The following is a 12940-nucleotide window of genomic DNA, read 5'->3' on the forward strand; positions in this document are numbered from 1 at the left end:
CATTAGTACTTCCAAGTAATCTCATATAATATAAAACACATGAATAATAATGCACTACAACACTCTGCATACAACATACATTTATCAATCAATACATCTTTCATCCAAATAACTCCTCATAACAATTATCATCATTCACATGATTTTGATCTATACATTAAAACATGCATTCCTATTTCTATCATCATAGTAAAGTCCTGCAAATCTAATAATGACATACTTCCTCTCAAATTTATCCTATTCTAGAATCATATAGAGTTTTGTATTTATAAAGCATATAAATGAAGCATCCACATTCATCAATGTTACCCAATCACAGAATCATATAAGTTCTACATCTAGACATAGCTGACATACGTTAAATCAAGATTATCCAATCAATGGGTCTTTTAGGATTTCAACTTCATAACACATCAAAAGTACACCACTAGGTGCGATAACTCTATAACTTGGTTCAATTATTTTTCTCACAAACCTATCTGCCTAACACAGTCCATTCTATTGAATTATAAAGTATTTATTAATAGGTCAAACATGGTCAACTAAGTAAATCAAAGCTTGGTTTGGGGAAGGCCTTACAGGTACTATGGCTTAAGAAAATGTTAAAAGACATAAAGGTAAAATGCAAGGAACCTATTACTATCTATTGTGATAACACTGCAGCAATTGATATATCTAAGAATCCGGTATTACATTCTAGAACCAAACATGTTTCTATCAAATTGAATTTTCTAAGGGAAAATGTTGAAGCAAAGGAAATAAAACTGGTTTATGTGAATACTAAAGAGCAGATTGCAGATATCTCTACTAAACCTCTACCTAAGGAGACTTTTGAATATCTCAGAGATCAGCTTGGGGTCATACCCCCACCGATAGAGACTTGGGAAGTTGATGATTGTCATCAATTGGCAGAATTAACAAAGAAATCTTTATTTCGGCTTTGATGGGAAGCTACTTCTCAGGGAGAGTAGTTGGTATACTAAATTGATTGGTAGTTTGTATATGAACTTGGCTTGGTAAGAACTTTGGCATTTGATGTTAAAGGGGGAGAGATTGGTATGGAAAAACACAAGGAAAACACATGTTGCTCCTAGGGGGAGAGATTGTTGTTTAAGAGATATTATTACTCTCTGTATTTTGATTTCGGAGATTGTTGGTTTTTGGTATTTGGCATTTCTATTTTTTGCACTTTGATGGTTTTTCCATCTTGTGTTGTCATCAATGCCAAAGGGGGGGATTGTTGGTGTTTTGTTATATTTTTGTCATTGATGTCAACACCTACTAAAACTGTAGCACTTTGGAGATCCAACAACTTTCACTGACAAGCAAGTGACTTTTGCACAGTCACCGGTATATGGTACACCAACAGGATATAATGATCACCGACACTTGGAATGGTGTGGAAAACACTTGGTAATGTCAAAAACATCATTTTGACATCTTGTCTTGGAGAATTGGTTATTGGTATACTCACATTTGTATATTTCCTATTATCGGCAAATAGGTTCAGGGTATACACCGATAGGTTTATCTTTTCCAGATCAACATGGCATGCTTTAGAGATGATTAATTATTGTTGTAAATGCAAGATGACATGTTCAATTAGTTAATGCATCGGATATTATTTTGTTTGTAAAATGATTTTATTGTAAATATCTTGTAGAGCTGACCTAGTAAAATTGGTCTTAGGTTATGGTATAAATGTAAGATCTTATTTGTAAGATCAAATGTGGAATGTGAAAAAGGCTTGTGTGAAGGTATATGTGAGAATAAGAAGAGCTATACACGCAGACATCATTTGAAGATTGAAGGAGGGTTTTTGTGAAGACAATCAAAACTACACCGGTACTGAATCCAGCATATGAGGATGCTATTTTGTGCAGTACATTCGTATTGGATTTAACCATCCAACTGTAGTCAGTGTGACTCCCATTTTGTGATTGAGCAGTGAGCTCTAGGCACTTGGCCTTTTTGCATGTGCAAGCCCCATTTATGTACACTTACTATCTACAGTAGTATAATCTGATTGTGGGTAAGGTTTCCCACCATGGTTTTTCCCCTTACAAGGTTTCCATGCACAAATATTGGTGTTATGTGTTGTGGATGACTTTGTCTTTATGTTTCATGCACTATTCCTTACCAATATAGCAATTAACTATTAAATCTATCTATCGACATATTGAACTGGTTTACTGGTATTAAGCATTAAGTTGGTTAAGTTGTTTTTGGTTTGAATTTATTTGACAATTGATTCATGCCCCCCTCTCAGTTATCTCTGGGACCTAACACTCTTCCTCTACCTATTTTTTCTCACATGCCGCTTTTGTTGATGTACCTAGAGTAACATCTTCACCGTTTGAGGAATCAACATCAATGGGTTCCATTTGATTAGTGATCGATACTCCTTCACTGTCATACACCTCATTCAGTTTATTGATTTCTAGTTCTTGCTCAGCTTTCATGTTGGCTTTTGCCACTTGGTGCAACCTTAGAGTGGATTGAGCAAGGGAGTGGGTATCTTTTACCACTTCCAGGACTTTTCCTTCTAGCAACAGGAGTCTCCTTCTTCTCATGAAGAAGAGGGCCTTATATCTTTCCACCACTTCATAAAGTTCTGATTTATGCACATCAAGAAAGTATTGTGCAAATACTTCCTCTCTTATTTCATGTTCCTTCTCTATGGCAATGCGCCATTTGTTATCTAAAGAATTATATAAAGAATCAAGTGTCTCAGATTTAATTTTTGATGGCCACCGGTCATTAATGCATAAATATTTAATGACTTCCTGTTCAACTTCTTCCTTTTCATCATCATTAAAATCATCCAAGCACTCTTTCAAATAACCAAGCACTTTTCTTCTAATATTCTTAATAGTTCTTTGACAATGTGTCAAAGGTTTGTAGGAGGAAATGTCAATATTTACTGGTGCAGATGTTGTCGGTTCATTGCTAGTTCTCTTTGTCTTTTTCCTCATTTTCCTAGTCTTCTTAGGCTGTTCTTCAGACATAGTTTCCTCTAAGTCTAGTGTGTTTCCTTTTGTCTTCCGCTTTCTCTCAAATACTTTGGCGGGTGCAGCTTCCGATTTCTTCTTTACTGGTGACCGCTTGGTCACTTTGGAACTTGCTGCAGTAACTGGTGTCGATACTGAAGGCACTATCTTTCCCTTCTTTGCTGAAGGTTCTTCAACCAGTGTAACCCTTTCCAAATAGGTGCCGGTTCTCTTTTCCTTTGGGTCAAGGGGTGAGGTGAGTAGGGTAGAGGAATACCCGTCCAGCATGTCATACATTACCTCATAACCCATAGGCTCCACTTCTTCCTTTCTGGGCTCAACAGCCTCCATTATGCACTCATCAATTTTGATGGTGAAACAAATGTCATCTTCATATTTCTTGACAATATCACCTGATATTCTCACTCTTTGGCTCATTTTGCGTCTGAACTCATCAAAGTATTTGTTCAGAACTTCTGGATAACCGATTCCAACTGCTTGAAGGCTTTCCTTGATTTGCTTTGTAACCGATTGGTTGGTAGACCACTGAATATCTCCGACTCCTGGGAAGTAACCTTGGAAGTAGAAGAACAACCCATTCAATAATTGTCCAAACTTAAATCTCAAGGCATTGTCCTGTTTAATCAACTTTAGGTTCACTAGAAGTTGCCTTTGCTTACAGGTGCATAAGTCAAAAGATGCATCTTCCATGATCATCCTGTAGGCAGCATTTACCGCTCCAGCAGACACAGAGTTGATCCTGCGAATAGAAAATGTCTGGTAACCTATTACCATGTAGGCATATTTGACCAGATCGTCCTTGATGGGATTGATGGTCATTCCCTATTGGTCACTCACAGAACCAGTGAGCTTGGTCATTTCGGTCTTGTTGATCTTCCTTAGGGCTGGCACTTCACCGACGTTACAGAAACTAGTGACGGCATGAATAACTTCTAGTGTGATGTCATGTGTCCGTTCTAAGTACATTTTGTCACTGTGCACTCTACTCAGAATGATGCAGATGTGATCATCTGAAAACTTTTCAAGGAAATAGACCACATTGTGAAGGTTCTTCTTTTCCAAGATGCTGAATTCTGGTTTAATCTTCTTGTCCTTCTCGCAGAATAAGCTTAACTAAGAATGGCTCATTAGAGATCCTAGGTCTTCAATTTTACAATCAATATAATTTGAAATACCTTCCTCCACTATAACACCAGTGGGTATTTGAGATAGGGTATTATATTTTGCCTTCCGTTGGATGAAATCTATTGAATCAATGGGTGCACTAGAACTAGAGTATGATGTGGAAGCCATGATAAATAGAGAAATTCAAAAAATACCTTCGTAAATCAAAATTTAGGGCTTGCAAATTCCACTTCTCCACACACTCCTTTGGTTGTTGAAATACCACTTTGTGTTCTACACTTGACTAACTGATATTAGCTTCTAATTCTTCTTCAAGATTTTGAAAATTCTTCAAATCACAATCCAAATCACTTTTCAGTGCTTAGCACTTGAAAACTTCTTCACTCAGGAACTAATAAGTGGAAAATGACTTGAAAAATCATTTTAAACAAGTTCTTCACCTACCATAATAAATGCTCCACTATTAGGGCATAAACCCTAATTCGCCTTTTACCGTTTCCGATCTTCTACCAGTTGACAGGTATCACATATTGGTTAAGGTCTTTTAGTGGTGTAAACCGAGGCTTCAAAACATTTCACTGATTTATTCCCCCTAAGCTTTTATGTTGCTTAGTTTTTTGGTTCAACAACTTTGATATTAGGTGCAGAAACTGGTTCTTCTTGAGACATTTCTTCTGGCTTCTTCTTCCAAGTTTTCTTCATATCCGCTTGAACAGTTTCAACATCAATCTTTCCTTCTGGAGTGACTGGTATATCATCCAATATATTATTTCTCATCCTGTAGAATCTTGTTGTATGACCTGGTTTGTTGCAATGGTAGCAAACCATTCCAGGTGCTTTCCAGGGTCCATTGTTCATGTTTCCATTCTTCCTTCTACATGTTGCAGCAGGGTGACCACTATCATGACAAATAAAACAAGTTGCTCTACATCCGGTTGTCGCTTGATAGCCACTGTTACTTGACTAATGATTATAGGTATTGAATCAGTTTGGGTTCTGGTTCCTAGAGGGTTCAGGAAAAACTCCTTGACTCCTTTGAGTATACCTTTCGGTGTTGTGCATGACAGATCTGCATTCAAATGCTCTATGCCCAAACTTGTTGCATGCATAACAATTACCATTGAATCTATTGGGTCTAGGCTTATTGTTTAGAAAATAAGGAAAATTATTGTAAGCCTTACTTCTACATACATTAGTAGTGTGTCCTTCCTTGAGACAATTAAAGCAAACAAGTTTGAACTTTTATTTACCTTTATCCTTTAGTGTCGGTTGCTTCTTTGATGCTCCATCTTTTGTTCCAGAGGTCTCACCTTCCTCATATTTAGAGAAACCAAGTCCATTAGTATTCTTTACCAGTTTAGCTGATTCAAGCTTTTTCTCTAGCTTAACAGAGCTCTTATTGAATTTGGCAAGTATTTCCTGTGACTCGGTGAGTTCTTTGGAAATAGTAGCATTGGATTCCTTTAAGGTTGTATTCTCATAAACAACCATGTGTAGTTCACCTTGCATTTCTTCCTTTTCCACTTTACTTTCATGAAGATGAGCAGTAAGTGCATTGATCTCTTACTTCAGCTTGGAGATCTCATGATCTTTGTCTTTTACCAGATCTTCAGATTTCCTCTAGTTCTCAAGCTCTTGACACATTCTAATAGTTAGTCCTTCAAGTTACCTTCTTAGGTTGGCATTGGACTCATTCAGTTTTTCAACTTGTTGAACTAGGGCTTCCATGTTCGCTTCATTAGAAGAACTGTTTTCAGTTAGCTCCATCAGTTTTTCAGCATGCTCTCTTCTTTTTGCCTGAGAGGCTTTATATTTGACTTTAAGTTCATCATAGGCTTGCTCAGTCTGAGTGAGCCGATGACTAAGTTCCTTCACAATGTATTTTCCCATATCTCTTTCCAAGTGGTTAGACTTATACAAAGGTTGGCTCTGATACCAATTGATGAATACTAAGAGGGGGGGCTGAATTAGTATTCCAAAAAATACTAAACTCAAACGCTTTAGTAGTCTAGCAGTAAACCAGTAAAACAGTTTTACAAACAAACTGGTTAACACATATGCAAACCAGACAGCATATAAGGCATTCACCCATTGAAGCACAATCACCATAACATAAGAGATTTTGACGTGGAAACCCAAATGGGAAAAACCACGGTGAGATGAAACTCACAAGTAACTATCTGTAGAATAGTAACCAGACCGGTTAAGGTCATACAATGTTCTTTACCAGAACAGATCCTATTAGGAATCTCAATCTCTGTTAGGAGATAAGTCTGATCAAAGACTACCTTGTGAGAGGATTTCAGATCCACAGTTTTGAACCACCTTGTTAGAGGATTTACAAAGGCTTTGCCAAGTCTACCCAGTTAAAGGTTTCAAACTTGTCAAAGATGTGAGTAATCAACAAGTGAGTGATCTAAATATTAGCACGGTATGCTTGGTTAGATCCCTTATAGCTCATTATTAATGCATTACAGCATTACTTCAGTCTTCAATATCTCCACACTCTATTTCTTCACACAGACCTATTCTTCTTCTGTAATCACACATGCAAAAACCTCATCAATCGCCTTGAACCCTAACAACTACTAAAACTGTAGACATGATGTCTTTAAAAGGAATCTGATTTCATGTTAGTCTAATAGGATTACATTGCAAGTTCATAGGTTTAGTGTATCTATACACATTTGGTAACATGGCACAAAATCACTGTCAAAGTGTCAGTGGATGGTAATTCATCACAAAAATATACCGGTTGGTAACTCATCATAGAGTATTACCGGTTTATACAACTTTATCGATTAGCGGTTGGTAACTCAGAGTAATACCAGTTTAATTATTAAAGAGATTACCAGTTGACAAAAATGAAGACTAGGAAAATGATAACTGCCACTTTTAGTTCCTTTGTTCCACTTGAGATCCTCGACCCACTTGAGGTCTTCATGCTACTTGAGATCGGTAAACACTTTCTGTAAAACACTGATAGTCTAAAGACTACAACATAATACTGGTTTGGCACAAATATCGGTTGAACAAAATTCATACATTCAAAAAGTGATCTCATAGCAAGTGTGTGTCCATCAATGACAATCACAACATAATCATCAAAAATACCAACAATGGGAACAATGGTAATTATGGAAGCAATGGTGGATTCAACAGAGGAAATATGAACAATCAAAACAACAATCAGTTTGGCAGACGGCCTATGATCATTGAAAGAGACAAACATGTGGATTTCATTGGTATTGTTGGTTATCCAAATCAGATCACTAATGATTTAAGATTAGCCATCACTAAATTCTTTGGAAATGGAATTGATTCAGCAAAACAACATGTAGTTAATGTAAAAAATATCATTAAAGAATTTGAGGTTCCTCATGAAGATGTATTCATGAAATTGTTTGTTCAATCTTTGATAGAAGATGCAAGAGAATGGTATAGAAGCCTTCCTAATGGATGTATTGGCAGCTGGCAAGAATTTGTAACATTGTTCTTGGAAGAATTTTGTGATCACAATGATCCTTCATTTGCATCCCATGAATTAAAAATTATAAAGAAGAATCAAAATAAATTAGTAGCTGAGTTTAATAAAAGATTTAATAAATTATTAAATAGAATACCCAGAGATGTCAGACCTGTTGATTCATTTCTGATTAACTTCTATTTGAGTGCTTTTGACAACAAAACCCATTATGATTTTTTGTCTCATAGACCTGATACTCTACAACAGGCATTCAAGACAGCTACTACCTTTGAGAATAACAAGAAAGTTGTTGGGAAGGTTGCCAAGAGAGATGATTCAAAGTTGTACAATTTTAGGGTTCCCAAGAAAGATGAACTTACTCAAATCATGGACATGCTTAAGGACCTAAAGGGTAAGCAAAACCCTAATGAAAAGCCACCATATAAAAATAATAAGAAAATGAATTACAATAGGCCGAGGCTACATGATATGCCATATGACACAAACTGGAAGGATGGGAAGCCGGTGAAGCCTAATGTAAGCAAAGAAACTCTTGATCCACTGAAGAAGGCCACAAATTTTGTAGATGAATATCCATGGTGTGATTTTTTTTATCTACCTCATGTTGCAAAATAGTGCATGAATGCCCAAGGTTTGATAGAGGAGGAAAATCATAATAAGGATTGCGAACCTACTGTAAACGTTCTTTCATCTAATCCATATTGGGGAAGGGATGAAGACTCATCTAAGGGGGAGCGGTTTTTTGATGTGCATCAAATGAGAGAAAATCAGCATTAAAGTATACAACAGGTCTTTTTAGATGATGATGATGAAGACATTCCAGCTTTGAGAAGATTGTTTCAAGATGATACAATGCCTTCATTAAGGAGCTTAACTGAGGAAGAAAATAAAGCCTTCACTATTGCAGTAGTAGAACAAGTAAAGAGAAATTATCAACTGAGAAATAGGAATGTAAATAATGAGAAGGGAAAGCCAGTGAGTGTGTTTGCGAAAATTAAAAAACCAGATGGAAACAAAGACAACACTTTCAAAAGCAAAGATGCAAATGCCAAAATGGGAAAGGAAGCAATACCGGAACATACCAAGAAAGAAGAAATGCCAAAACTAGTTAAGCCTATGGAGAAGAAGCACATAAGTAAGCCCACTTAAAATAGTAATTCATTCATGTCCTCGGCATTGTCTCAAGTAAAGATATCTATGCCTTTTCTAGAGGTAGGGAAATTCCCAGACTACAAGAATGAGACATTGAAAATTATATCTAATGTCGGAGAATTAAGTAGGGAGGATCCTAAATCAAAAGAAGATCCTCCTCTAGTGTATCTTGGTATGTTTATTACCAAAAATCTCACATAGGTCGATCCTTTCTATATAAAACTACTGATAAACACAAAAATGCTAAAAAACTCCATGATAGATTTAGGAGTAGCAGTAAATATCATGGCAGAGGATGTCATGAAAGAATTGGGAATGCATGTTGATAAACCTTATGGTAAGTGTTATGCCATGGACAATAGGGAAATTCCTATAGTAGTAATTATGAAGGATGTTGAGTTCAGATTCCCAGCTTGCCCAGACACTGCATACAAGATAGCTATCACAGGTTTTACAAGTGTCTGCAAACTATGGGATGTTGTTGTCTAGACAGTGGTCTAACTTGGTGGGTGGACATGTTCAGCTTGACTTGTCATATGCCACTATTCCAATAAAAGGGACAGAGGTGAGGATAAATAGAGAACCAAGATATCCCTACCTCATAGAAGAAGTTGATCCTAATGAAGTGACTTGCTTTTGCCACTCAGATATGGACAAATTTCAGGTAAGTATTTCTAATCCTTTAAAAGTTGATAGAATTATAAAAATGGTTAAACAAAATGAGAATTTAATTTGGAAATTATATTTTGATGGTGCATGTAGTAAGGATGGAAATGGAGCAGGAGTTGTACTTATTTCACCTAATGGAAAATCTTTTAAATACTCTTTCTTGTTAGCTTTTGAGTGTACTAATAATATCACTGAATATGAGGCCCTCTTATTAGGACTTAAAATAGCAAATAAACATGGCATTAAGTTACTAACAGTTTATGGTGATTCAGAATTAGTTGTTTCACAAATTAGAGGCAAATTTACTACAAAAAATGCAAAATTAAGAAGCCACAGGAATGAGGTTTGGGATTACATTGAGCTCTTCAATGCTTTCTCCATTAATTGGATTGAAAGGTCCAATAATATTTTGGCAGACTTCATGGCTAATCTGGCAATCAAACATAATGATATCCCTTTTGATGATATTACCCAAGTAGAAATCAAGACCAGACCATCAGTCCCTGACAATGTAAAGTGTTGGCAAGTATTTGATGATGACAAGGATTTGGTAAAGTTTTTATTTTGTGAGAATCAATATGAGCACCAGTGGATTGATTGGAATGGACTTGTGGAGGACAAGGATGGAAAGGATATTGTACTTGGACAAGAGGTGTTACAACTGAAAATCAATAAAATCCCAAAGGGATTGATAGAGCTTGAAAGAATGTTTGATGATAAATATATAGCAAGTTTCAGACCTAATTCAGGAGGATGTGAGGGTGTTGAAAAAATAAAGTTGGGAAGTGAAATCAATCCAAGAGAAGTATATATTGGAAAAAATCTCACACCAAAAATCAGAACAATATCGATTAATCTACTAAGTACATGCATGTCTTCACTTGGTCATATGATGACCTTAAAGTATACAGGGAAGACTTATTCTAGCATGAGATACCCTTGAAGCCTGATGTAAAGCCTTTCAAACAAAATAAAAGGCCAATAAACCCTACTTTGGCCCCCAAGATGAAAGAAGAGTTGATGAAAATGAGGAATGTTTGTATTATTGAGCCCATAAGGCACTCAACATGGGTGTCCAATTTGGTGCTAGTCAGAAAAAAGAATGGTGATATCAGACCATGCGTGGAATTTAGGAATTTAAATATTTCATCTTTAAAAGATAATTATGATTTACCTAACATGGAGGCTCTTTTGCAGAAAGTCACTGGAAATGAACTGTTATCTATAATGGATGGCTTCTCAGGCTATAATCAAGTCAAAGTTAGGGAAGCAGAAAAGTTCAAAACTGCTTTCACCACACCTTGGGGAACCTATGTCTATGCTAGGATTCCTTTTGGATTGATAAATGCAAGAGCTAAATTCCAAAGGTCTATGGATGTAGCCTTTGAGGGGCTAATTGATTATATCTTGGCAGTTTACTAGGATGATATGACTGCTTATTCTAAAAAGGCAGAAGGTCATTGTAATGATCTAGAAAAAATCTTTATTACAACATTAGAATATGGCATATCTTTAAATCCCAAAAAGTATCATTTTGGATTTACTGAAGGGAAATTGTTAGGTCATATTGTTTCAAAAGATGGTGTGAGAATCGATCCAGAAAGGATTGCTTCTATTGATAAGATTCAAATCCCTAAAATAGTTAAGTCAATTCAATCTTTTTTCAGTTAAATTAACTTTGTAAGAAGATTTGTTTCAAAGTTCTTTGAAATTGTAAAACCTATTGCTATAATGTTGAAAAAGGGTGCTGAAATAAAGTGGACCAATGAAGCTCTTGAAGCTTTTGTAAACATCAAAAGAGCCATCAAGGAAGGCCCTGTATTAAAATCCCCTGATTTCTCCAAGCCTTTCCAAGTGTTTTCATTTGCTTCATTCCATACTATTGTTGTTGTCATGTTACAAAAGAATGATGAGGGCCATGAACAACCAGTGGCATTCTTTAGCAACACATTGCAAGCATCTGAGTTGAACTATGATTTAAATAAAAAACAGGCTTATTCTCTTGTGAAAGTTGTAAAAGCTTTCAGACCCTATCTGGTTGGTGCCACTGTTATTACATATGTATCAAATGTTGTTGTTAAAGACATCTTCAGACAATCAGAGACTACTAGAAGGAGATGTAGATGGATTAACTGGATCCAAGAATTCAATGTTGATATACATATCACAAAGTTGGTGAGGTGTCAGGGTTTAGCAAAATTGATGGCAGAATCCAATCTTGAAGTAGCACGAGTAAATCAAATCAAGTTGGAAGATGCACAAATGAGCATTAAAAGGTGTCTATGGTATACAAATATTATTTATTACTTGAAATATATGAAATGTGTTGATAGTTTAAATGATAGTCAGAAAAGAACTTTAAATCTTCAAATATCTAGGTATGTATTACTTAAAGGAGATTTATACTGGGAAAATAGAGATGGTATTCTCTTATTGTGTTTAGATGAGTATCAAGCATCTATTGTTTTAAAAGACTTACATGAAGGTGTATGTGGAGGTCATTTCTCAACCAAAACCACTGCTCATAAAATTCTTAATGCTGGTTATTATTGGCCCCAAGTTTTCAAGGATTGTCATGCTTATATCAAAAAATGTGAAGCATGTCAAAAATTTTTAGGAAAGCTTAAGTATAATGGAGGTGTTCCTCTCAAACCCATGCATACAAAAGAACCATTCCAGATGTGGGGTATTGACTTCATAGGGGAAATAGAAAACAAATCTAATGGTGGGCGTAAATGGATTTTGGTGGCTACTGATTATTTCACTAAGTGGGTTGAAGCTATTCCCACAAGATAGGCTACAAGCAAAGTTGTGACAAAGTTTCTCTTGGAAAACATTCTGACCAGATTTGGAGTACCTTGGAAGATTGTGGTGGACAATGGGATGTGTTTCAGATCCAACGAGTTCTCTGATTTCTATAAAAATTATGGCATCACTTTGTCATATTCATTACCCTACCATCCCCAAGGAAATGGACAAGCAGAATCAAGCAATAAGAACTTGTTGAAGATTATTAAAAGGATGTTGGGTGATAATAAAAGAGCTTGGGATTCAAAATTGATCCTAGCAGTATGGGCTGACAGAGTAACAGTAAAGAACTCCATAGGATTTGCTCCATATGAGCTTATATATGGCAAAGAAGTAAGATTACCCTTGAATAATTTGCTTCTAGTTTATAGGTTTGTTGCAGAGGAGTGTTTAGAGGAAGTAAACTTCAAGGGGGATAGATTGATGCAGTTGGCTGAGTTGGATGAGTATAGAAAAGAGGCTCAAGAAAGAAACATTCATAGGCAATAGATGGTTAAGGCTTTACATGATAAAAAGGCTTGTGATAGAACATTTGAAGAAGGAGAATGGGTACTTAAATGGAATGCCAAGGACCTGATAACTCAATGATTAATGGATAGTACCAAACTGGTACTAAGAGGGGGGCGATGAATCAGTACAGACAAAACACATACCAAAAACTGGTTTGTCAGCAGACACTATGCTTTGG

This window comes from Cryptomeria japonica, chromosome 6 (genome assembly GCF_030272615.1).
Source record: "Cryptomeria japonica chromosome 6, Sugi_1.0, whole genome shotgun sequence".
Taxonomy (NCBI): Eukaryota; Viridiplantae; Streptophyta; class Pinopsida; order Cupressales; family Cupressaceae; genus Cryptomeria; species Cryptomeria japonica.